The sequence below is a fragment of the Ascaphus truei genome, chromosome 7 (assembly GCF_040206685.1).
Source record: "Ascaphus truei isolate aAscTru1 chromosome 7, aAscTru1.hap1, whole genome shotgun sequence".
NCBI classification, from domain to species: domain Eukaryota; kingdom Metazoa; phylum Chordata; class Amphibia; order Anura; family Ascaphidae; genus Ascaphus; species Ascaphus truei.
Window position 1 is genome coordinate 12,805,931 of NC_134489.1, and position 27,301 is coordinate 12,833,231.

Here is a 27,301-nt window from a genome sequence, read left to right on the forward strand (position 1 = left end):
GGAGTTCAGATACTGCAGTGGGGAAGACGTGCCCAGGCTGTGCTAGGTCAGCCGGGCTGAGGATGTGCTTTGAGTGTGGCTGTGGGGTATAGTCCTATAGCCTGCTTGGCTGGTACGGTTGGTGGGCTTTAACAGTAGCCACTGTAGATACCCCAGGGGTGGTGCAATCTGACCATAAAATTACCCCATATAAGTGACATTGTCATTACTCGGTTGGGGAGGGAAGGGTCAGTGTCATATAAATGGGAGTAAAGACGTGCTAAAGCTTACTACCATTTTCTACACCTGGGCTTAGTGAGAGGTTCCCATATTAATTTAGCTCGTAGCCTATTTTTAGGAATAAAATAAAATAGTTTTTAAAAAAATCAGTGACCCGAAAAAAACCTATATTGGTGAAAACCGACTCTCTATTGTTCAGTATGGAAAGAAATCTTTAACGAATAAAAAAATTCACATGCAGCCCCTGCTAATGATACAGGATTTGCTGCTTGACACAGTGCAAGTATTTTGCCTGGCCCTGGTGAAAATGGCTAATTATGTGTCCTACAGAAGTAGCAAAGGTTATTTCTCAGGCTAACACGTTGCAGAAGTATATACATATAAAATGCCCAATGGGAGAAGCAAACTCCCATTGGGAACAATTACTCGCGTGCGCAAAAAGGGGGTAGGCTATCGCGTTCTACTGCAGTAACCGTTGTATGTCTGACACTAACAGAGGGGAACAACACCTCCGATCTGAAGGATATAAAGGTGTGATGCGCTTCATTTAAACTAATCTAATTGGGCTTAAAGCAAACGTTTGGCTGGTTTTGTCCCTCTGGAAATTAATTGCAAGTTGCGTTTCTTTGAGATCTCTGTTTGCCAATCAAGTGTTTTCTTTACCAATAGCTGGCCCTGTCTTCATCAGTGTGACAATAAAAATAAGGGGAGCGGGAGAGTGGGGACGCCACAGGACATGGAACCCCCTCTGAGGTCTCTGCTCACCATGTTTACAAACTAACTTTAAAATGTGATTTAAAAATACTTATAGTTGTCTGCTTTGGGTAAAAAAAGGAATCAATCACCCAGATGTGACCCCTGTAAACATGTAACCCTATTAAATATGACATTGTGACTGACCCTTTTACTCATTACTCATATAGTATCTCTGCCATAAGCTCACTTTGGCCCTACATAGGGCAGACCTTCCAACGCATTGGTGATCAAGTTCAGTCCTCAATGGCTACCAAAAAGCCAGATTTCAGGGCAGTACATATATAAGCAAGTTGTCTTTGTAATAATTAAGGCTGGACTTAGAGTGATCCTAAAAATCTGGTCTGGTGTTATCCTTGCGGACTGAACTTGCACACCACTGCTTCACGTCACTGTCATTAGGCCACTTTAGTCCAACATGGGACAGACCCTTTACCCCATTAAATATGTCGGGTCACTTTGATCCCACATGGGACTGACCGTTTCACCCATTACATATAACAACTGTTATTTGGCCTCACTTGTGCTAGGAGGGACTCCCTCTGATAAAGCCCCGTGTTATTTGCAAAACGAGTTAGGATAGCCCGCGTGGGCGCTACAAATCCCCGATCGGCCTTGTACGTACAGACCGATCTATTTCATGTACTGCTGATATTTTTTCAGCACTCGTGTCATTTCGTGTTGCTGTTTTTGCAATGAGTGGGATTTATCTGGCACAGCCTTATAGACTGTAGGAAAGAATCAGAAGCTTTTATAGACAGATAGAAAAACCAAACCTTACTTTTAAACGACCTTCAGGCAGATCCGTTGCAGTCGCTGCTCCCTCTCTGGCTCCTGATGTCTTTTCATTCATTAGTTTTTCATTTGTACATGGAGCTCGGCCAATAATGGATTCTCCCGTTCACATTCACAGTGCAGCTCCAAACACCGCTCAGCCTGGCCCTCCATCCTGCAATGAGGGAGGCAGGACTTATATATTTACATTATACACAGCACACACTGGTCGTGCAGCACATTTTGTTATACTATATATTTTTTACCAATAATTATTCGTATTATTATTTAAAAAAAATAGTATTACATGTTTTCTCATGTGACTGACGGGGCATGTGGCGTTCTGGAAGCACATTGCGTCCTTGCCCCTGAAGAGCTTGCGATCTTGGTGCCTGAGACACAAAGTAAAGAGACACATTGGTTTTAAATCGCGTTCACCCACTTCAAAGGCAGTGACATTAGCACTGAACTATGCATGCAGCCTGAAGCACCGCACAGACTGAGCAGCACCTTAGTAGTATTGTTACTGTCTTTAAAGCAGGTCAACTGGATTCAAATCCCGGAGTCCGCTCCGTGTGACCTTGGACGAGTCACTCAATGTCGATTGAATCAGATTGTTAGCTCTGCGGGGCAGAAACTCATTGATGCTGCAAGCTTCTATCTACAACACTGCAGACACTGTCGGTGCCATATAAGAAACAAATATGATTAATAACTACGGTAATACATATCATGCGGTAGGTTTCTGGGGCCAACAACCCATTACATTGCTGCAGACCCCTATAGTATCAAAGGTTTTTATTTCCAAATAAGCCTTTTATCAGCGCTCTGTTTCCCAAATTCTGCATCTAGGTCTACGTGGCTTAAGCGTTTAATTTCTCGGCTTTCTGAAGCATGCTGCTCGACAATGTCGTTCCATTAAAACCCCGGCGCAGCGGTGTCAGATATCAATCTTCAAAGCCAAAGAATGGAAATTAAAAGCAGAATGTCCGAGCTTCCAAATGATCTGTTAGTTTCACTGCACAGGGCAGAAGGAGCAGAGCTGAAGGCCGGGGCATAAAATAGAGACATGGAGGGACAGATTGGCTAAACTGGGCAATAACGAACATTACGCCCCATTGTACAGAATGAAGACATCGCACTGTGGCTTGAATCGGAATAAAAATGGCTTATTTCTACACACGTGGATGCCATGGGTTAGATTACAGGGGTGAGCAACTCCAGTCCTCAAGGGCCCCCAACAGGTCAGGTGTTCAGGATATCCCTGCTTCAGCACAGGTGGCTCAATCAGTAGCTCAGTCAAAAACTGAACCACTGATTGCGCCAGCTGTGCTGAAGCAGGGATATCCTGAACACCCGACCTGTTTGTGGCCCCTGAGGACTGGAGTTGCCTACCTCTGGGTTACAGTTTAATAAACACGTCACTGTCATTAGGTCACTTTGTTCCTATAGCGCATGGGATTTACACTTTAACCTATTAAACTGCAGAGCACCTTTCTATATCATATTTCATTTATAACATTCCAGTATAATATATAATATACCAGAACGTCTAATTAACGTTTTTTCAAGGTCAGCTTCCACTTATTTGTGCAGCATTTGGCACAAAACATGTTGGTTTCCACTCAGAGGCCCCACTTGATTGGGCTTCTCTTTGTGCTTGGATACGTCGTCCACATGTGAGACATTCTCTCGGTTGTCAGGCAGAACGACAATAGGTGACCCTGAATCATTTCCTCCTGCATTGTCTGTTTCCATTAATACCTGGGGAATCTCAGTCCCTCTGCCAGTAACACGTTAATAGAAGTATGATAGTGTTTAAAAAAATAAAATACACATATTTGTACGGTATATATATTTTTTTGTATAGAGCCTGGAGTAATAGACGCGACAAAACACGAGGTGTAATTGATAGTGGGAATAAGCGTTTCAAGCACACAACAAGTAGATATTGGGAAAGGGAGTTCCTGCCCTGAAGAGCTTACTGTCACGGGAAACCAGGACAATTTACACCGGGATTGCCAACACCAGACAGGACGAAGAAGTTAAATAAAACAAGTTTATTAAGTCACCAGGCACAACATGAAACGAGGCCAAAGGCACAAACGCACCAAAATGTGGGTTAGGCTGCGATTATAGTGGCAGCGACGGCACGCGCAGTGTGAACAACAAACCTCTTCTCATAGAGGCCGCCCATAGACCGCGTGCCCGAAGGAGCGCGACCGCGGGCGTGATTCTGGAAAAGACACAGAATTTTGTCTTTGCCGTGCGATGGCTGGGTCACATGCGCACTTCAGCCAATGAGGGCGACTCGCTTACGTGATCTCACTGCCACGCCTCCACCACACCTCTGCCACGCCTCCCCGTCGCCTCGAACATTAGTGCAGGTTTTGCACGCACTGTGACACACTCTTTCACGCGCGGCCATAAGAGGGTAATCCTAGCTCACTAGGTGCTGGGAGCCTATTCGACCGAGACTCATTCTGGGTGTCTCCGGCAAAAACCTCTGAGATACGCCAACTAACAATTCCCAAGAGAATCTCTGGTACTGAAATCGGCAGCGCTTTACATATATTCCCTGTCTGCATAGGAAAGCATGGAAGACGGGGTGCCGACCAATCAGAGCGCGGATGCTTCGCGCTGGCCAATCACTGAGAGGGGGCCCACCAGTGATGGAGAAATCCGGGCCATGGGTGGGGATAGTGCATCTAGGACAGCCCATGGGGGCGGGCTTAAGCAGAGTGGGAAATTCGACCTGACTAACAGGAATCGCGCCAACGGGGCTAATACCCAACAATGGTTCCCAAGGCCGGCCTGATACCTCCCATAGATATAGGTTTCAGAGTCTGAGATGAACAAAGGTTCTTCTTTGAGCCAACGTTCCCTAGACCCGAGTGCCTCTCCCCACATTGGGATAACAGGCCCAGATTCCTTTGTGTGCGGGCTGGCTAAGTGAATGACCAGCCTCAAACAAAAGAGACATAGAAATACATTTTCATCCTAAATTACACGAGAGAAAATAAACTGTGACAGTGCATTTAGAAAGGGAATGGGATATTTGGACACGGCCAATTGGAAGCGACCAAATCGCCGACGGGACACTTTGCCACAGGACAGTTCGCCACTGGACATTTAGTCGCGATGTCAGGTCTGCCGTGCCCGACCGCCCACTCCACATCTGAATGTCCGGACCGGCTGCCCTGACAACTGCATGTTTAAAAAAAAAAAAAAAAAAATAATAAAAAATCAAAGGACAGTACAATTAGAGTCATTGGCACCTTTAACAAAAGATGGTGGGCTATTAAAAAGATCTTTGCTAGGCATTGGCACCTCCTCCAGGCTGATGTAGACTTGGCGAAGGTCATAGGCCCTAGACCCACTATTACCGCAGGCGTTCCAAAAACCTTAGAGACTCCCTTGTGAATAGCCATTTTCAGCGGGCTAGGACATCTACATGGTTGAGTCCTGTGAAAGGGATGTACCGCTGTCAGGGCTGTAAAGCCTGCAGACATATTAACGTTGCCAAAGTATTTGCAAATCATGAAAATACCATGCAATATTGTGTGGACAGTTTTATTAACTGTCGGACTACCAACGTTATCTATCTTATCACATGTAACTGTGGTAAGAGATACGTTGGTAAGACCACTAGACAACTCCGCAGACGTGTCTTAGAACACATTAATTTCATCAAGCATTCCGCAGAAACATCAGTTGCTAGACACGTCACACAATTTCACAATGGCGATGTTAATGTCATCAAATTCATGGGCATTTACCAACTGAAATGCCCCATGAGAGGCGGCAATATTGACCAATCCTTGCTTCGTATCGAAGCAGAATGGATTTATAAGTTGAAAACAAGGAGTCCAAGTGGACTCAATGAAGGGTTTACGTTTACTCCTTTTATTTAAATCCGGTCCTTTGGTTGGATAACCGTATCTTTTTATTATTATTTCTCTCCCTGTGTACATTATCGTTCCTCATGACTAGTTTAGTCATTCTCTATGCCGGTTGTGTTAGTATACAATAATGGGGGAAGGGGAAGGGGATGAGGACCCTCGCGTCAGCCTATAATAAAATGAAATCAACAACGGTGCAATAAGGGGAGAGAACAGGATGATTACTAGGAAACAAAGACACCCTCAGGGCAGCACTCGTTGTAAGTGATGATGTAATGATGGTAAACTTAAAATAAAAATGCTTTAATTATGTTAGTTAAAATAAGTGTCAAAATCGTTGAAATAAATAAACAACTGACAGTGGTAAAACAACACACAAAACAGACAAAAATACACAATACTCAAACTGAAATCTAGGGGGAATTAGCAGTGATAAGCAATCAATGACTAGATAGTCAGCCCCCTGGTTCAGCAATAACAAGGTTAAAAAGCCTGTAAAATAGATACAGGTAACGGTGGACTGGTCATGCAAGGATATATGCCAAAATGCTATACAAAATATAAAGCAATTGATTGAGGGCTCACTAGTGACGTTTAATACAGCTACAATAGGCTAAATTGTTGAAATAACTCTGGTCGTGGAGGATCCCTAATTAAAGGGTTAAGCGAGCCTAACTCTAAGTAGGTAGAATTGGTAATCCAAGTGTTAATGGACAGTGTGCACAGGAGCTCACAAAGTGTGGTACTTAGCTCTGGGGCACGGATCTAGTCCGTATCCAGTTATAGCCCCCTAGTTCAAATGTGCCACTAAATCACGCTTATTTAGACCTCACAATACACAGAAAACAGTAATTGTCTTGACAATCCACAAAAATCAGTTGTGATCTTGGCTGTCGATAGCTAAGTGCACAAGAGCTTACAAAATGTAATAGTCAGCTCTGGGGCACGGATCTCGTCCGTATCAAGTTATGGCCCCCTAATTCAAATGTGCCACTGTAGCAGATACGATAGCAGATAGCAGAAACATAGTGAGCAACCACATATAATGAGCCGAGGGGAGGAAGGGATACAAATGATGCAACAGTAATATACAACAGTTACACTTGAGTGTTCAGGGTAGGGTAATTGTAAACAGCCCGTGCCCCTATCAAATATACCGAGCTCTCGTCAGAGCTTGCACGGCAAAGTAACGCTGATGTAAGTTAGCTACCTGCTCAGAAATCCAGCAGGCAACGGCACCATACAAAGTACAAAGTGTCTACTGCGTATAGACATAGTGTCCCTTCATGCATACATCGGCACTTAGCAGTGCCTCTCACCCTCTGCCCGGCATGTGAACGTCATCACGTGATGACGTCAGTCCTGTAGCCACCTCCCACCTGACGCACGTTTCGCTGGGGCGCTTTTTCAAAGGTTGTGTTAGTAGCCAGTTCTTGGTATTGTCTGATATTACTTTATTATCATTATTATCTTTTCAAATTAGCGACTATAATACCATAGCTCTAAACCCTGGTTTTGGGTTTATTATGTGTGTAATGTGTGTATACATGCTGATCAATCCACAATTCTGCAAGATCAGATAATAACCCTGTGCATGTATACATATATGTTCTTTTTACTAATCTAGAATTTTTTGGTCCATTACTGCATTTTATTGACACATTGCTCAGTAACACATACTTGTTGGGGACCTTTATTATTCAGTATGTGCAATAGGCATATAATTACTATGCTTTGACAGGACTAATACCCTTGGTGCCTTTCTCCTGGTTAGTACCTCTAATTTTGCCACTATATATGCTCTGGAGGCATTTCATGAGCATAGGTAAGGCTGCCTTTAAATACTTCTGTGCATTGGAATGCCTTGCGATCAGTTTGCGCGTGCGCATCGCAATTGGCTCTGAACAGAAATATTTTCCAAGTCTCCGCGCATGCGCGGTACCCAGGTTATGCCCTGCTACGATTTACACGGCTGCTCTGGTTCAGGCAACCAACAGCATCAATCTCTAAGTTTCCGCGCATGCGCGGTACCCGGCAATGCCCTGCTACGATTTACACGGCTGCTCTGGTTCAGGCAACCAACAGCATCAATCTCTAAGTTTCCGCGCATGCGCGGGACTCGGTCAACGCTCCACTATAGTCTGTATGGCTGCTCTGGTTTAGGAAACCAAACGAAATAATTTCTAAGTTTCCGCGCATGCGCGGTATTTGGCTAATATCCAACAGGAATACTTTCTAAGTCCCCGCGCATGCGCAGTAGCCGGCAACGGTGCCGTTATGGTTCAAAACGGTTGCTTTTACTCGGGAGATGATCGGGAAGTCACTAATAGCGGCATACTTGAGGTACTCTACTGCTGCGGCACAGTTTATTCGAGCATTTGCCCGTTCTGTGCCGCAGCAGTAGCCTGGCGCGCGCCCGAGAGTGACGGGCGCACGCCGAAGCAGCGGAAGAGCGCCCTCCGATCGGGGCGCTCTCCCTACCGCTGCCGGGTCCGCCGGGTCCCCCGGAACCCCCTGCCGCTGTCCCGCGATTGCGGGACACCAGGGCTCCCTCGGGGAGCCCCTGGACGCGCGTGCAGGGGGCGCACGCTCCCGAAGACGCGTGACCGCGCGGCACGCCGAGGGGCGGCCACTAGCAAGCCGGGAAATCTCCCGGCTTGCGGATCTGGCCGCAGTGTAATAAACTGTGTCGCCAGTGTATATAAGAACTTATTAATACCCACTCTTAGGAGTATTTGGGTATCTTATTTTACTGCTGTATGCGTGAGCACAGTGCGCATGCGCAACAGCTGGTGGCAATTGATTTTGTAATCAAGGCACTGACAGGGTATATAAGGGCTCAGTCCTCTCCCCCCCAGTAAAATTTGTCCCTGAAGAAGCTCCTTTGCTGGAGGGAAACGCGCGTTGGACGTGCAATGTTGTCAGTCTCCTACTTGGAGCTGTTTTAATGTCGTTTTTGTAGGTTCCTGTTTCAGTATGTTTAGATCATAGAACTTGGCTATTTCAGTCTAGTTTGTGTAGTCAGCGAGTACTGTTGCCATTCCTCCTACCTCTGTGTGTATGCACTTTCACCTACTATATGCTGTGTACTCACTAACATTGTGGCTGTGAGTGCCAGTCCCTGTACTCACAGGATTTGTATTTCACGTGACAGTCCAACTATCGCAGAGCTGTTCAACTTAATGTTCATGCTAGGAGGTTTGGATATTTTCTTATTTACTATCCATCTGGTCTCGCTGACCTCTATATATTTACTATCTGGTCTAACAGCTGATCCAGAGGGGTTAACACCCTGACCTTTTGCATCGTATGCCTTCCATATCCCACCATCATTAGCTGGTTAACTGGGATATCATTATCATACATACTAGACGACATAGATGCTTGATACCTCTGGTTTAATTCATTTTTACTCACGTTACACCTACCTTTGGTAATAAATGTTTTACGTCAATTTATTAAAAGTTATTTTTTAACACCTAGTGGTGTGCAGTTTAGTGAATTCTTTTTAGGGGCACAATCACTTTGTGTTTCCCTCCCCCCCCCCCCTTTTCTGATATACTTACAGTACACCAGGAACTTGGCATCCATCTTGAGTGGTAGTTGCAAAGACTGGGCTTAACCTTTAATATGCTGGCCAAATTGCCCCTACCATCACAATTACAATCTAAGTGGTGGTATACAGTATAAATAAATATATATATATATATATATATATATATGAGCAAAATGGCGGCACACACACAGGGTGAAGTGCCTACTAGAAGGCGTTCAAGGTGCACAGCAAAGGGAGTTTAAATCCAAATCAATATACAGTAGATCACAGTGGTGATCTGGAATACCAGCACAGCATAGTCGTAGCAAAAAAAAGTCATTTATTATGTTCAAAGAGTAGACATAAGCCTGACGTTTCGGTTCCCAGGGGGCGACCCCTGAAGAACGTCGAGCTTATGTTTGCTCTTTGAACATAATAAATTACCCTTTTTTTTGCCACTACTACAGTATGCTGTTCTTGTGTATATGTGTGTGTGTGTGTGTGTGTATATATACACACACACACACACACACACACACACACACACACACACACACACACACACACACACACATGTGCTTATAGATATAAAGATAGCATCTTTTGATATAGTAGAATCATTATGTTGTAGGACTCTTGAGCAGAGAAAGGGTTAATTGTTATCTTTTCCCTAAATATGTATATATTATATGTATATATATTGTAAGAGACGTGTACGGAGGTTCATATAATGGAGACCGATTGGGGTGAAATTATATCTTGGCTTTATTGAGCCTGTTCCTTAATGCAGGCAAAATATATAAAAACACAAAATAACAAACCCCTATCCCTTTGTAAGGACATACTTACTTCCCCAGACCCTATCTGCAGGACTGGAGGGATATTCCCATTACCAGCCTATCAACATATATCACAGATGTAGCCAGGTCCCCTCTGGCTCCCCGGTCCTCCGTTTCCCCCTCCCTTACCTTCGCCATGGTGGGGGTAGTTGTGGGTGGCAACGGGCTTGCCGGCAGCTCACTTTGCAGGGTGCCGCCATGTTGCGTGTACTCGCACAGGCGCGGAGGTTCGCGCATGCACAGTAGCGACGCGGCGGCCATTTTTGTGTTGGAGAAGTGGCAGCAAAGGCGCTCCATACTACAGGGACGGCCCACAGTCGAGCATGCGCAGGAGTTTGCGCGTCAGCGACGGCCATTACAGATAGAGCCTGCGCAGAGGAGTGCAGCGGCGGCCATTACAGGATCGCGCATGTGCAGTAGCGATCGTGCTCGCAGCCCCAATGTAAAAGAGGTCTGCAGTGGACTACAAGTCCCAGGAAGCTTAGAGGCAGAGATACACCTCATGCCACAGCAGCCAATAAGGCTTACAGCTTTCCCAGAGAGGAAAGATACATTGTTGCGTGCTGAGTCAGTGAGTTGGCTGGTGCTGGGACACAGACAGGGGAGGGTGGGTATGTGTAGAGAGCAAGTGGCTCTTACACTAGGCCAGACATGCCCCTTAGGCCTCAACTCACCTCAGCTTGTGGTTGCTGCCCCTTAGGATTGGGAACAGGGCCTTGTAGTAACTAGACAAGTGAGGGTACAGCCAGGAAGAGGAATATACTGACCAGTGATTGGAGGGAAACACTCTCTGCAAGAGCAGAGACTGTCATATCTACCCGGGTGGGATCGCCCTGGAGGTACGTCGCAGAAGGCATCGCGTCTGCGGATCCTTTGTGAGAATTGTCTGCTGGTCCGAGTGCAGGAGCGCTCGGCAGGTAACCCTACACCAAAGTGCACAAACTATAACATTCTCACTCTATTGGCCGCGCTGTTACCGCACACTTGGGGTTTGGGTGTGGGACATTGGACACGGTTGAGGGTTGCGCCCTGCGTGGTGTTTAGGGTAGTTGTGCCATTAGTATTATAGAGTTATGGAGTTTATAGAGTGATAAGAGTATTCATATTGTTACAGTAAAGACCTTTGGTATTTTACATCAAGTGTATGTGTTCATTTGAATGTGTCCTGTGAGGGGCTCCTCCCACTCTGTTGGGATCCCTCACAGGTGGAGGCGCTGCACCATATAGTATTGTTCCAGAGGATACACCCCAGGCTCTCAACTGGCGGAGGCTCAGTCCTCCTGTGAGCCTAACAGGTAAAGCACCACACCTGGTAGTACATATAGGTTCCCCTCAGATGCACTCAATCTGCGATTGGGGGGGAGGGGGTAATATGTGTTACACAAAATTTCAGGAAACAATATCAAAGTCTTACTTTCCTTTAGGAAGAGGGGTGGAAGTCTATCTGCTTAGCAACTGCATAGGAGAGCTCTGTGGTATGAGGCAGCCACCTGCTTGCAAGCAATGGCTTCCTTATAACTCCTGCTGGTTGTCAGGTGTGTCTGCTTTCCTGATTGCCCAGCTATTTCACCTGGATTAACCCTCTGAGTGCTGGATGAAGCACCCAGACGTATGTCTCCCAGGCATAACTATTAGTAGCTGACTTCACCGTGTCACATATATATAAGTATGTAAGTGCATACAGATGCAACACCGTTATTGAAACACCACGCGGTGTATACCTCGGAATACCCATGTCATGCCATGGGATTTCTTCCAGCCTTACCGTGTATATATATATATGCTCATTTGCATGTCATTTCCCAGAATCCCTTGCTGCAGTGGAAGCGCTGTATGCTGGGTGACAATGGGGAAAGACAGGGTTGCAGACCTGTCTAAGACATGCAAATGAACATACAGTAATATTTACAGTTGCTTTATGCTTTACTGTGGAGGGTTTTTGTCACTTTTTTTACCCACCATAACCTTAATAGTAGTATATATATATATATATATATATATATATATATATATATATATATATATATATATATATATATATATATATATATATATATATATAGGAAAACACAGGGGGTGCCCAGTGCTACATCCAAATGACAAAACATACATGGTAATAATTACAAGAAATGATGCTTCAATACTAATAACATTGCTAATGCTAATAATAAAATATGTTTTTTTAGTTAGAAATTTTGGCCAAAACATCATAAGCTTGCACACCAAACGTCAAGGTAAACCATAATAAGTGCAAGTCCTACACTACACTGCATTTGTTCCCAATACCTCTGTATGAGGGGGAAGAACCATATTTTATTATTAGCATTAGCAATGTTATTAGTATTGAAGCATCATTTCTTGTAATTATTACCATGTATGTTTTGTCATTAAGATGTAGCACTGGGCACCCCCTGTGTTTTCCTATATTCATGTGCCACAGCCCAGTTGCACTCTATGTGGCATTACATATAGTCAATATTAGGAGGGTGTGGGCGTTTGAGCTTGCTGGGTTTGTGTGTTTAATATATATATACAGCTAAACCCCGTTATAACGCGCCTCGCTATACCGCGATTCGGTTATAACGCGGTTTTCCCGTGGCTCCCGTTTAAAAAAAAAAAAAAATTTAAAAATATTTTTTTTAAAAATAATGTTTTTTTTGCACACTGCACACACTGCACACACTCACTGCACACACACTGCTCATTGCTCACACTGCACACACTGCACGCACACTGCACACACTGCACACACACTGCACACTGCACACACACTGCTCATTGCTCACACTGACACACACTGCACACTGCTCACACTGACACACACTGCACACACACTGCTCACACTGACACACACTGCACACTGCACACACACTGCTCACACTGACACACACTGCACATTGCACACACACTGCTCACACTGACACACACTGCACACACACTGCTCACACTGACACACACTGCACAGACACTGCTCATTGCTCACACTGCACACACTGACACACTGCTCATTGCTCACACTGACACACACTGCACACAGCTCACACACACACACAGCAAGGTAACCCAACCTCTGTGGTGCCTCTTCAACATTAACCCCCTCACAGCCAGGGGAAAGGGTGTCCGAGCGTCCGGTGTCCCCCCCTCCCCTCTAGGCTGGTGTTACGGCCCGGGGCGGGGAACGTCATTATGCTGTGGGGGGGTGGCGGGGCCCTGCGCTGCGGCTGAGTGGCAGGACGACCCTGCGCTACGGCGGGCCCTGTACTGCTGCGCGAGGGCCCTGTGCTGAGGCGGGGGGGGGGGGGGTTAGCGGTCTTCCGGAGACTGTGCTTACCTGTCTCCAAAGCAGCACATCCCGACAGCGATCACTTTAGGCACCCCTCACGTTCGCCGTGCGCATGTGCCGTGCGGCTCGTGAGGTGTGGAGGTTCCCTGACAGTTCCCTCTGCTCCTCCTGAAGCGGGGACCGGAGGGGCATCCCCCCTCCCATCCTGCGGCCTGTCACGCGGTGACAGGGGGAAGCGGGGACCGGAGGGGCATCCCCGCTCCCATCTCCTGTCCTGCGGTGACCGGGGGAAGCGAGGACCAGAGGGACATCCCCGCTCCCATCTCCTGTCCCGCGGGATGAATATGCGCTGATGCGGCGGCCATTTTTAAAAAAAAAAATTAGCGCGACCCCGTTACTAACGCGGTGGTCTCGGGGTGGACCCCGAGGACCGCGTTATAACGGGGTTTAGCTGTATATATATAAAACAAATGTGACCAAGGATGCAAAATTTGGGAAACCAGCCCAAAACGTCAAGGCAGAATGAATATGCACAGACACTCTATACTCCACCATGAAGAAGGTGGAGGCTCACTTCTCACAACCAGATCATTCCATAAATTATTTAAAAATCAAAATCCTCAATGGAATGTTTAAACGCACCCAAGAACGGAAAACATTTGAGCTCAGAATGAGAAGACTCTTTGACACCAAAACAAGAGGACTTAATGCGGATATGGGGTTTCTCACACACCATCACAATTCTTTGAATTATCCGGTCTGCCTCCCTGGCAATGTTCTTATCCACAACTCCCCCCCACCCCGCAGCATCCCCTTCCCCCTCCATGCGGTTACTTGTCACCTTCTTCAAACATCCCTTTCTCACCTACCTTATCTAAATCTCTGTTTTTTCTGCTTTCCAAACCTCTGTTTTAGCCATAGATCCCTTTGTTAACCAATATTGCTGACCTGAGGAAGAGAGGAGAACTCTCGAAAGCATGTCCTATGACAGAAATTGTTAGTCCAAATCAAAACGGTATCATCTAATTCTGCACTACTGCAACTGGACTATCACGGCTATTTCCATATCTATCTATCTATCTATCTATCTATCTATCTATCTATCTATCTATCTATAGATAAAAAGGGAGAGACTCTTACATCACTTGCTTTCAGGAACCTTTTGACACCTCTAGCCATAAAACACATCCACACCGGGGGAAGGACTAGCACAGATAACATTCCAAGAGACACTGTTGTTAAGTATACCTTTTGCTTGCTTCATTCATTGTAACATCGCCGGAAGAAGAGATCAGTGTATCTCGAAAGCTCGCACAAATAAAAGCATTTCGTTAGCCACAGAACGGTATCATCTATTTATTTTTTGATTATCTATATATATATATATATATATATATATATATATATATATATATATATATCTGTGTGTGTATGTATATACAGTACTACTGACACTGAAAGTCTGGGATTGTTTGCTTAGATGACTGCTATGTTGCTGTATATAACAAAATATATCATGCAATTTATTAATACCACAGTGAACATCACCAGTTCATGATGACAAATATGTCTGTGAGCTGCAGGAAGGAAATTATCATTTCCAATTTTGGTGCCTCCTCAGGACATTTAACTAATGGGCCCAGTACATTCAATTAGCTGGCAATGGATGGTCCAGAGACTTTACGATTATAATTAAAACAGCATTATTTAAAACAGCACTGGGGGCTTCCTACATGGCTGTACCCAGAGCCCTCTAACTGGGCGAAAACCTCATGTTAGAGAAAGGTCTGGAAGAGTCTTCCCTGGTTTATCCTGGGGTTCCTGACCAATTAGGATGAAGGAATATCAGACCCTCCTAGGGGACTCTTCCTCGCTAAATGATGATTCGGTGCTTCAAAATTAAACAGAAATATTAAAAAAAGAAAAAAAGGTCAGAATGGATCTTATGGGACTTCACAGTGTTTATTAGCAAACTGGCATTTCAGATGAGTGCAGGAAGAATGATCTGTTTTAGTCTGTTTAATCTGTGGGATAAATGGGAGTGAGAGTGGTAGAACGAAAGAGAAGGGGGGGAGAGGTGTGGAGAGCGGGAGATAGAGGAAGGGTGGGGGAGAAAGGGAGAGACATCTGCTTTAACATGTTTAATCTGTGGGATACATGAGGGAGGGTGATATATGTAGAGGGGGGAGAAATAGGAGGTAGGGGGGTGATAAATGAGAGACATGATGGTAAAGAGGGAGAGGAGGAGGAGTGAAAGAGAATCAGAAGAATATCTGTGTCAACCCATTTAATGTGTGGGATAAATGAGAGGGAGGGTGATATTTGGTGAGGGGGGAGATATAGAGGGAGCTGGGGAGCTAAATGAGAGACATGATGATAAAGACAGAGAGAGGAGGAGTGAAAGAGAGAGGGAGAATCAGAAGAATATATGTGTTAACCCATTTAATCTGTGGAATACATGGGGGAGAGAGGAGAAAGAAAGAAAGAGAAATAGTACACTTTGGTTGTACGAGTAATTGATCCATTAAACGTCATTGCCTTTAGAACACTTTAGTCCTATGAGCAACTGACCCTCTAAACTGCAATAGTGCAGATCGAGGACTCTCACATGGAAACTCCAATCAACTTCAAGTCAACAAGCGTTTCCGTGCGATAATGCCGCAATTTTCCCTCTCCCAGTTTCATGAATAACCCCCTCCAGTCCGAAACATCACAGAGCAAACCCAAGAGTGCAAGTGATGAATGACATCATTACCAATCGATCAATACTCCTAGCGTTAATAGTCGTTGCTTCACATCAGCGAGATAATAAGAGCCTACAAAGTGCTAGCGATGCAGTGCGAACATACAGTAAGTCATTACCAGCTAATTGTTTCCACCACGCTTAGGCTCTCCTTAACCTTGCCAGCGGCGAAGAGAGGTCGTCACAATAAAGATGCTTTACGGAAGGCTTCATTGCCTATGCCTTTTTTATATTAGTCCTGTTAATCTAACCGCCGTCTTTAGATGCAGAGTCAGCAGGATGCCTTCGTCAAAGCTCTCGCTCGCTCAACGGAGCGCTGAAGATGAGGAAGTGAGATGAAGCGCTTGGGTTATTGTAATCTACATAAGTGAAGTATATGGGTACAAAGCCAAATGTTTGGTAGTATCTACAACATACATGTGCATAGGGATGAAGCAGTAGCTCAGAGGTAATGTCATTGCCTTTCACGTGGGTGAAACCGGTTCAAGTCCTTGGGCAGGTCATTCAATTCTCCCTGTGCCTCAGGTACAAAATTACACTGTGAGCGCTACAGGTCAGGGACATATTAGTATATAGCTGTATATTCACACACATAGAGTATATATATTTAGTGCAAGATAGTATAAGCCCAAAATGATCATTGTCTTTCAGCCTTGCCTACTGTATGTACAGTATGTGTATAATAGCTCCGAGGAAGGTCCATTGTTGGAAATGTGTGCAATATTATTTACTATACTTACCTGAGTGCTGTCTGCTGATTTTGTGACAATGTTATCGTACATTTATGTGTATAATTAAATATATTTTTTATACTAACTTTTCAAGGTTCGGAAGGCTCATCCTCTGAGTCATTTTTGTTCTCTCTTAATAAACTGGGCAAGCTTTTGGGTTAGCACCAACACGCCAGGTTTTGCACAAAAGGTAGCATTTTCTAAATGTTTTCTGCCGATTTTCATTCTTTTCTCCCATCATTATTTTGAAAACCAAAACCAATTGAATTCCAGCAAAACCAAAAAATAAAAATATTTAGGGTAAAAAACAAAATACCAGTTAAAGATTGATATATATATATATATATCAATCAAATAAAAAGATCACTTGTGAGCACATTCACATATCTTAGACAGGTCTGCAACCCTGCCTTTCACAATTATAAACTACTGTAGCATAGAGTGCTTCTACTGCAGCAAGGGATTCTGTGAAATTACATGCAAATGAGCACACCGTGTCAACTTTTGCCTGAAATCCATTTTTACTTGGAACCCTTATAAGCTAATGCTCGCTGTTAACACAGCTTTTATGCACAGCATGTAATTATATGCAAAGCCAGAGAAACCACTCAGACATGTTTCAACCTTAATGGGTCTCATCAGTGTGAGGTTGGTTGTACTGGCTTTGCAATTTTCAAGGCTGTAGGACTTACCATCATATTTTAAGTTATGGTGGGTGAAAAAGGCAACAAGAAACCTCCACTGTGTATGTATGTGTGTATGTGTGTGTGTATGTATGTATGTATGTATGTATGTATGTATGTATGTATGTATGTATGTATGTATGGAGAGAGAGAGAGAGAGAGAGAGAGAGAGAGAGAGAGAGAGAGAGAGAGAGAGAGAGAGAGAGAGAGAGAGAGATTGTGACCAAGTCATAGACTGTATATGTATAGGAGGTTGCATTATGCCTGCTTTCCTGTATATATATATAATATTATATAACGTGTGTGTAAACAAACATTATTACCAAATCTAATATCATCTTTACGGGATTCTATATCACAAAAACGTAATGCTCGAGAGTCACACTGATGTGTCTGTAAAATATGACCCAAAAGGTATGTGAGAAGTTTACCTTTATCTAAAAAAAATTGTAATATTTTAAATATTTCTTAGTTGCTCAAAGATTCTTTTTGTAAGTCACCTTATTGTTTTCCCCACATTCTATCTCTATCTCTATCTCCCTCCTTGCCTGCCTGGCTTCTAGGGAGTCAGATGAATGAGAAAAATAGGGTGCTCAAACCCAGGACGACTCCATCCAATTCAATAATTGATAAACATTTAACCCTGGAGATACCAGTGGGAGTGGGTGGTAAATAAAGACTTGTAAGTCCTCAAAGACAACTGTCACACTAAACCATGAAGGTCTAGAGACCATAAAACCCCACTCACGTCATCTCCAGGGATGGTGGACAGGCGTGCCAGCTATGAGGGATCCGGAATCCAGATAGAGGCAGAAGGAAAAAACGAATGGCGCACAGCCAGGGAGCCAGGTGTGGAGTAAAACTGCTTCTTTATTGGTGCATGCAGGGAGACAAGTAATCCCCTTGGTGGGACAAAGACAGGAACCTCCTACGCGTTTCGGACCTGGGGGTCCTTTATCAAGGAGTGTGGGATGTGCTGGGATAAGGCACCTTATATACCTGGTTAATGATAGGTAAATTGAAGAAATCTGCGCAAAGTTAGCACATTCGCCCAGTGCGCATGCGCGTGACGTCACTCATGGCGCCGCATCCACTACCCGAGGGATTGTGGGTAAGAAGCGCCCATAGTAAATGTCCGCGCATGCTCAGACTGGAGCGTGAGGCTAACAAGGCTTATCCGGTCTGTATGTCTACTCCTGCCCATAGTGACGTCACCGCGGGTCTCTAATAGGCCGATACATGTCGCTGCATCACCAATGATAGTGCTGAACAGCCGACATTGCACCAATCACATCAGATCCCCTGCGCTCACACTAAAGGCTATCGTAGTATACAGAAACTGGAATAAACAAAATAGAACGCTAACTAATACCCCACAGCAGGAACAAGTCATCGTAATCATTGGAACATCCTCCAAATGGATGGGAGCCTAAAAGACTGTGTGAAAAAGGGCCCCCGCTTTGTCTACCGCAAGGCAAAAACTATTGCTACTTATATATCACCCAGCTATGTGGCATCCTTCCCTCCCTCCATCAGAAAATTTATAACAAAGGGATCATACAGATGTGGGAGATGTAAAATTTGCCATTTTATGACACCCTCACAACAATTCAGAGGTTGTAGATCTAACCAGGACTTCCCGATCAAGTCGTTCATAAATTGTAACACTCAATACGTAATCTATCTACTGACTTGTGGTTGCGGAATCAATTACGTAGGGAGGACCATCAGACCCCTAAAAAATAGAATACTCGAACACATCAGACTAATAAAAAAGGGGGACACATCCCACCCGGTCTCCAAACATTTTACACATTGCCCTAAAGGTAACATCAATGGGCTTAAAGTTCAGGGAATTGAGAGAATCTTCTCTAAGGAAAGAGGAGGTGATTTGCTCAACCTCCTGGACCGCAGGGAGGCGTATTGGATATTCATGCTTCAGACCAGAACTCCCTGCGGTCTAAACGTAGAATGGAACCTGTCCCACTTTTTGCATAAATATTAATTAACTGTATTAAAATAGCCTCACATTAAAGACAGAAAATAATAGCATCATTCTCCAAGTATACTACTGTTTTCTCTGTATGAGATATTTCATGGTGGTCTTACTTTTACTAGGTTGCACTTTACCTCAAAACAATTGGGGAACCCTTTCAAAATTTATAAACCATATGGTAGTGGTATAAATCACAACTATAAAATTGTAATTATAATACTAAGTACTGTAAGTCGCCATCAGTTGGAAATACAACTTGCTTATGCTATATCAATTATGTAGATTGTTTCAATAGTGAACTAGAGCTTTATAATGAAAAATTGCTTGTATAAAAGTATCATACATTTGTTCTTCCTCAGCCTTGGGGACATTGAAGAGAAGACATACCAAAAAGTCTTGCTAATTGTATATTTTGTTTTTAATTTAATTATTTTATAAATATATGTTCCGAACAATGTTTCAAAATGCATAATCAATGCATAATGGGGATTGTTTGTTTTTTTAGGGTGTGATATATGTTAAACTGTATGTCTTTTATATGTGGGATTGGCATGGATAAGTACAACCACTCACAGCAGCTACATCTAATAATTTGATTATATTGACTTGTTCCTGCTGTGGGGTATTAGTTAGCGTTCTATTTTGTTTATTCTAGTCTCTGTATACTACGATAGCCTTTAGTGTGAGCGCAGGGGATCTGATGTGATTGGTGCAATGTCGGCTGTTCAGCACTATCATTGGTGATGCAGCGACATGTATCGGCCTATTAGCGACCCGCGGTGACGTCACTATGGGCAGGAGTAGACATACAGACCGGATAAGCCTTGTTAGCCTCACGCTCCAGTCTGAGCATGCGCGGACATTTACTATGGGCGCTTCTTACCCACAATCCCTCGGGTAGTGGATGCGGCGCCATGAGTGACGTCACGCGCATGCGCACTGGGCGAATGTGCTAACTTTGCGCAGATTTCTTCAATTTACCTATCATTAACCAGGTATATAAGGTGCCTTATCCCAGCACATCCCACACTCCTTGATAAAGGACCCCCAGGTCCGAAACGCGTAGGAGGTTCCTGTCTTTGTCCCACCAAGGGGATTACTTGTCTCCCTGCATGCACCAATAAAGAAGCAGTTTTACTCCACACCTGGCTCCCTGGCTGTGCGCCATTCGTTTTTTCCTTCTGGCTTCTAGGGAGATTACATTGGTGTGTATTATATGGCTACTCCACATTGGTTACCTTAACTCAGTGGCTGGATTCAGGCGTCTGGGCGCTGAGGTAGCAAGGTTATAGAATAATAGGCACCAGGAACGTTTGTAGTACAAAAGTCATTTATGTGTGTCCCCTTGGACAAGGACCACTCATGTGCATACTAACAAGATTGTACTGTATTTTATAATAGACATATATGAATACAGTTCTTCCCTCAGTTACCACTCTTAACACTCAAATGAAGATACTTTGGCTTGGTTGCTCTGAGTAAGTGTGAGACCCGGCCACCCTAGTTGATTCGGAACCATCAAAGGTATAAATCCGATTACTCTGGGCCCCTACAGGAATGCAGACGGGTCTTTTTTTAATTGACCCAAAACCTTTTGCCTTTTTGGGAGCTGCCACTTCCAAACAGACGGATGAGGATTATTAGCGCCGACCTGTGTTTAGAGCTAATCCGCCGGCACCCAGGACCCATCTTTCCTGAGGCTCTCTATGTCGTGCCACATTCCTTTTTACTACTTATTTAGGACTCCATTCTGTCTTTTGAGCTCCTAACTTAACGGGTACTGTGCCTACCTACAACATAATAAAAAGGGAGGCCTGGTCTATACTATTACTTTATAAACATTACTTATCTACTCTCCCCGAGGCCCCTCTCCTCATGTCCTTCTGGAACCTAACCTTCTAGAATAGTCCCCCCTCCTCATATACAGCACCCCTGCATGACATCTGGATTCCCATAGCAACCAAGGGTGGGGCCCAGCATACATAGCCATGTTAGTAACGTGTGTGTGTGTATAGATATGTCTGTAGATATGTCTGGCAGAGCTGGCAACGTTCTACACTCCGGAGCATGGGGAATGGGCCTCTTACATGTGGGTCATTTGCATAAGACACTTCTCACCTCCGGAGCATGGGGAATGGGCCTCTCACATGTGGGTCATTTGCATAAGACACTTCTCACCTCCGGAGCATGGGGAATGGGCCTCTCACATGTGGGTCATTTGCATAAGACACTTCTCACCTCCGGAGCATGGGGCATGGGCCTCTCACATGTGGGTCATTTGCATAAGACACTTCTCACCTCCGGAGCATGGGGAATGGGCCTCTCACATGTGGGTCATTTGCATAAGACACTTCTCACCTCCGGAGCATGGGGAATGGGCCTCTCACATGTAGGTCATTTGCATAAGACACTTCTGACCTCCGGAGCATGGGCATGGGCCTCTCACATGTGGGCCATTTGCATAAGACACTTCTGACCTCCGGAGCAGGGGATCTGGTATTCTGGCCAATTCAGTTTAAGGTCTCTTCAAGCACCAGAAAGTATTTTTTATTGATTAGCACTGCTAAGTAAATCTGGGCCTGTGTCTCTCTGATAAGCAAGATACTCTAAAAACTCCCTAATAATTTAATGAGATGAAATGCAGGAATCCTACTGATATTGCTACTATAATTAATGATCTTGTGCAGTGAACCAAACGCAGGTATGGTCTTATAAGGTAGAAACAAAAAGGGGAGCGGACCTGCACCGATAATAATTAACTTAAATCAACCCTCTAACTTCATAATGAATAATTGGGAAGTGAATGTGTCGCTGCTCCTCGGAGATATGAATAATGTGACTAACAGAAGAAAACAGTAACCAAAAGACAGGACTGAAAACGTCATAAATGGAAGGCACTCGGGGTGTATCTCAAAAAGACGTCCCTTACAGTGTGCTTTTTATTTATGGCAATTTCGGTCTGGCGTTTTGGTTACCATTTTCTTCTGTTAGTCATAGTCTTATAAGCCGCCAGACTACCTAGATCAGTGATTTTAAACAGGGGGCTCAAGAGGTGTCTCCAGGTGGTTCGCCCCCAAAAATAGGTGTTACCCTTTTACCATACCCCCCCCCTAAGTGAGATAGGGGGTACGCTCCTTTCTGGCTACTCTCAGGTGGTTGTGCTGTAACCTGCTGGTAACAGGAGGGCTGAGAGCCAGGACAGGGAACAGGAGGGACAGATTACCTTGGTGTCTTCCTCTGGTGCAGTGCCTCCAGCCAGCAAGGATTCCCTGTGGATATTCAGGGGATGGACCGCCACTGACACTCCATCACAGAGACAGGAACTCACACACAGCGTGTCTTTTCTGTATTTATTTGCAGTCAGCTCCAGTATAGAGATTGGCAGGCTTTAAATACTCTTTAGCAGCATATGCATTCTTCTTGAACCTCTCTCTCTCTCTCTCTCTCTAGATCAGATCCATGACTAGGTATCATGGGTGGGAGGGAGAGCGTTTCTCGGGGCTAACTAACTTCTTCTCTCCTAACTCTCAATTGACTAACTAACTGTCAATTTAGGAAGATGTCCCAATTTGAACATCCTTGGGGAGTGTCTCTAACTCTTACTCATAGCAAGCCAGAGCCGGATACAGATTGGCCCACACACATCAGAGGGCGTTCCAACCAATATCACCCCTCAGATTGACATCCTCAGAGTTGCTAGGCCTGCCCTTGAATACTGATACATTATTCAAGGCTGGAATACACACACACAGGCCTAAGAAAGGAATTAACCTTTCCACTGCCTGCACTAACAGGCCTGCAGAGGAAAGGCCCAGAAAAAGAAGTAACTGCCGGCAGGCTATGTTACATAGGTAATGGCAGGTCCCAAGCAATCATATAGTAGGTTCCTGAGACTGTGTGGGGACTGTGCACTTAGGCCCCAAACGGCTCCTTCACTTGGTTGGTATAACTGTCAATTACAGCAAGAGCTCCCAAAGCCGCTTCCCACAATGTTTTGGCAATGCATTGTGGGGCATGAGTTTGGAAGCTCCAGTAGTGATTGACAGCTATACCATGCATGCTGTTTGCACACACTGAGGTGCAGTTTGGGGCCTTATTAAGCGTGTGTTCCCCCCAGAAGCTCAGGACACTATACTACCTGGGATCAGTCACGCAGTAGTATTAGCAATAATCTGGCAGTAAGATTTATTACGTCGGGATTTGCATTCAGGGTCATATTGTGGAGTGTTCATTCTAAACAGTGGCCTTGCTAGGGTTTCATGATTAGCACATGGGTGTGAGGGTGTTTGTTTGTATATAACCATTTCCAGGCCCATCCTCTCCTCTCTCTCTGTGGTTGTCCGTCAATTAACCTTTTACTCCTCCCCCCCAAAAAAAAGCTTTGTGTGACCGCAGTGGGCCTATTTGTGCTTTTTGTTGCTAGACCCTGGCAAACTGTAAAAGTTACATTTACTGGAGCTGAAAGCAGCATGGTACCCCAAAAGGGTTGCTGTTTTACATCAGGAACACATCAACATTACAACATACAGTAGAAAGGCACTAGGCCTTATGAGCAAAAAGTCACCATCTTCCAATGTCAGACTTGTATATAATTGTCAGTTTGTGTGTCCTTGTTTAGATTGTGTGTATCAAAGTGTGTCTGTGTGCGCATCATTGTGTTAGTGTGCCGTGTGTGTACTAGTGTATCCGATGCTGCATTAGGGGTCAGCAGCTAGAAATGGCAGGCATCATTAACCCCTTCACTGCCATTTGCTCTGCATATTATTATATCGCTCTCTATGTTATTATATCGCTCTCTATTTTGCTTAACTGCTTTGCATGTTATACTGCTCTCTATGTTATTATACTGCTCTGCGTGTTATTATACTGCTCTGCGTGTTATTATACTGCTCTGCGTGTTATTATACTGCTCTGCGTGTTATACTGCTCTGCATGTTATTCTACTGCTCTGCATGTTATTCTACTGCTCTGCGTGTTATTCTACTACTCTGCATGTTATTCTACTGCTCTGCGTGTTATTCTACTGCTCTGCGTGTTATTCTACTGCTCTGCGTGTTATTCTACTGCTCTGCGTGTTATTATACTGCTCTGCGTGTTATTATACTGATATGCATGTTATTATACCGATATGCATGTTATTATACCGATATGCATGTTATTATACCGATATGCATGCGGTTATACTGCTCTGTATGTTATTATATCGCTCTGCATGTTATTATACTGCTCTGCATGTTATTATACTGCTATGCATGTTATTATATCGCTCTACATGTTATTATACTGCTATGCATGTTATTATACTGCTATGCGTGTTATTATACTGCTCTGCATGTTATTATACTGCTATGCATGTTCTTATATCGCTCTACATGTTATTATACTGATATGCATGTTATTATACTGCTATGCGTGTTATTATACCGATATGCATGCTGTTATACTGCTCTGCGTGTTATTAAAAATGTCTGCATGTTATTATATCGCTGTGCATGTTCTTATAGTTCTCAACATGGTCTTATATTGCTCTGGATGTTATTGTATTGGTCTGAATGTATTTATATTGTTTTGCTTGTTATTGTGTCACTCCGCATGTACTTATATTGCTCTGCATTGTATTATATTGCTCTGCATGTTATTATATTGCTCTGCATTGTATTATATCGCTCTGCATTGTATTATATCGCTCTGTATGGTATTATATTGCTCTGTATGGTGTTATATTGCATGTTATTATATTGCTCTGCATTGTATTATATCGCTCTGCATAGTATTATATTGCATTGCATGTTATTATATTGCTCTGCATTGTATTATATCGCTCTGTATGGTATTATATTGCATGTTATTATATTGCTCTGCATTGTATTATATCGCTCTGTATGGTATTACATTGCATGTTATTATATTGCTCTGCATTGTATTATATCGCTCTGCATGGTATTTGATTGCATTGCATGTTATTATATTGCTCTGCATTGTATTATATCGCTCTGCATAGTATTATATTGCATTGCATGTTATTATATTGCTCTGCATTGTATTATATCGCTCTGCATAGTATTATATTGCATTGCATGTTATTATATTGCTCTGCATTGTATTATATTGCTCTGCATTGTATTATATTGCTCTGCATAGTATTATATTGCATTGCATGTTATTATATTGCTCTGCATTGTATTATATCGCTCTGCATAGTATTATATTGCATTGCATGTTATTATATCGCTCTTCATGCTATTATATAGTTTTGCATGTGTTTTTATCGCTTTGCATGTTATATCGCTCTGCATGTTATTATAATGCTCCGCATGTTTTTTATTGCTCTGCATGTTATTATATCGCTCTGCATATTAGTAGATTGCTCTGCATGTTATTATATTACTCTGCAGATGTGTCACTGGCCCTCTGGCAGATAACAGGTTATAATTTGTGCTTACAAGTAGTGGCTCTCGTACAATTTGGAATGCCCTGCTCTAAAAAGTAAAAAAATGTGCCAACAGCGCATTGAGCCAATAGCACTCTGGCTAAGAGCCACAGTTAGTGAGACGTGACCCTGTGTTCCAAGCAGATGCCAGTGATGTGGCAAGAATTTCCATCAGGACTATTCCATTGGTCACATATGGCAACTAAAGGGAATGCTTGTGGCTTATGGATTGATTCTCTAGGTGTGCATATAAGAAGCCCCTGTGTGCGAAACGCGTAGGGTTTATGGTATTGGCAATAGATTACGGAGCGCGTTGCCCTAAGCAAACTAATAACTCCCTCCGAAGGTGGCCGCCAGATTTGGCGCTTTTTCAAAAAGTGTGTAACTCTATTGAAGTTAGATGTGTAAATAACTTACCTCCAGCCGGAAGTGACACTGCACCAAAACAGCGCCAAATGCGTAATACCGATGATGTTAGCGTTGAAAACGTAACAACTGATCCGCCGGCTACAGTGACACCCTCCGGATGGAGAATCAAGTTCAAATTCATTCACTATACAAATAAACATAAAAAGAACAATGTAACCTACATAGGATTAAAATCAACAATAGTAGAACCTGCAAATGGAATTTGGTAATCTAAATACATGAAAATCGCATTTATTAATGCTCATAATGACAAATGAATGAAATCCTGACCGCTACCTTTGAGTTTGATTGTAGCATACAGTACAGTATGTTAAAGAGGGCACAGTGAATGGGATAACTCACTGTTCCCCTAGGGATAAGTTAAAGTAAATACATACAGTCATGATACAGTCCTTATGTAACAATGAAAGTGAAACAAGTGTATCCATCTGTGCACTTTCCTTGTAAAGAAAAATAGAATCATTTGGATAATACAGTCTGGGGCAAGGTAATTTTTCTTTGCACCTATTCACCTCAAATATTTATATATTCCTTCCGGCTGTAGGTGTTGTTTAAACATCTAACTTCCATAGAGTTACACACTTTGAAAAAGCGCCGAAGCCTCTTAAACGGTTAAGAGTGATCCACCCTGCTCACGCCATGTTGTCACCTTAATAATAAAGCTGTTTTTAATGTAGCTTTTGTATCGTAGCCCCTTCATTTTTTGCAGCTGTTGCTCCGCTTTTTCTCCTTTTGGATTATCTATACTACATTCCCAGCGTGGAGCACGCACCAGCATCAGAGTGTGAGTAACTTCCAAGTCATTCTAAGGGGGGACTTCAGATGTGTCCATATGTATTCACATGTTGGCGCTAAGGTAAGTTGTCCACGGAGGTAGGGGAAAAGCCAAGACTGTTTCACACACAGTCACTGACTCCATCTTCCAGCAGAGCACGTCACATATACTGTATACCACCTGTATCTTGAGCACATATTAATGCATTC

At 43.8% G+C, this 27,301-nt stretch overlaps 1 protein-coding gene across 6 annotated transcripts in view; it reads right to left on the minus strand.

Annotated features, from left to right (window-relative positions):
- LOC142498722 (leucine-rich repeat and fibronectin type III domain-containing protein 1-like protein) overlaps window positions 1–27,301 on the minus strand; it is a 610,172-nt gene that overhangs the window by 381,001 nt on the left and 201,870 nt on the right. For all 6 annotated transcript variants that reach the window (XM_075607039.1, XM_075607036.1, XM_075607041.1 and 3 more), the window contains one exon: window positions 1,754–1,921. The gene's annotated coding sequence lies outside the window, so the exon portion shown is untranslated. The remainder of the gene's footprint in view (window positions 1–1,753; window positions 1,922–27,301) is intronic.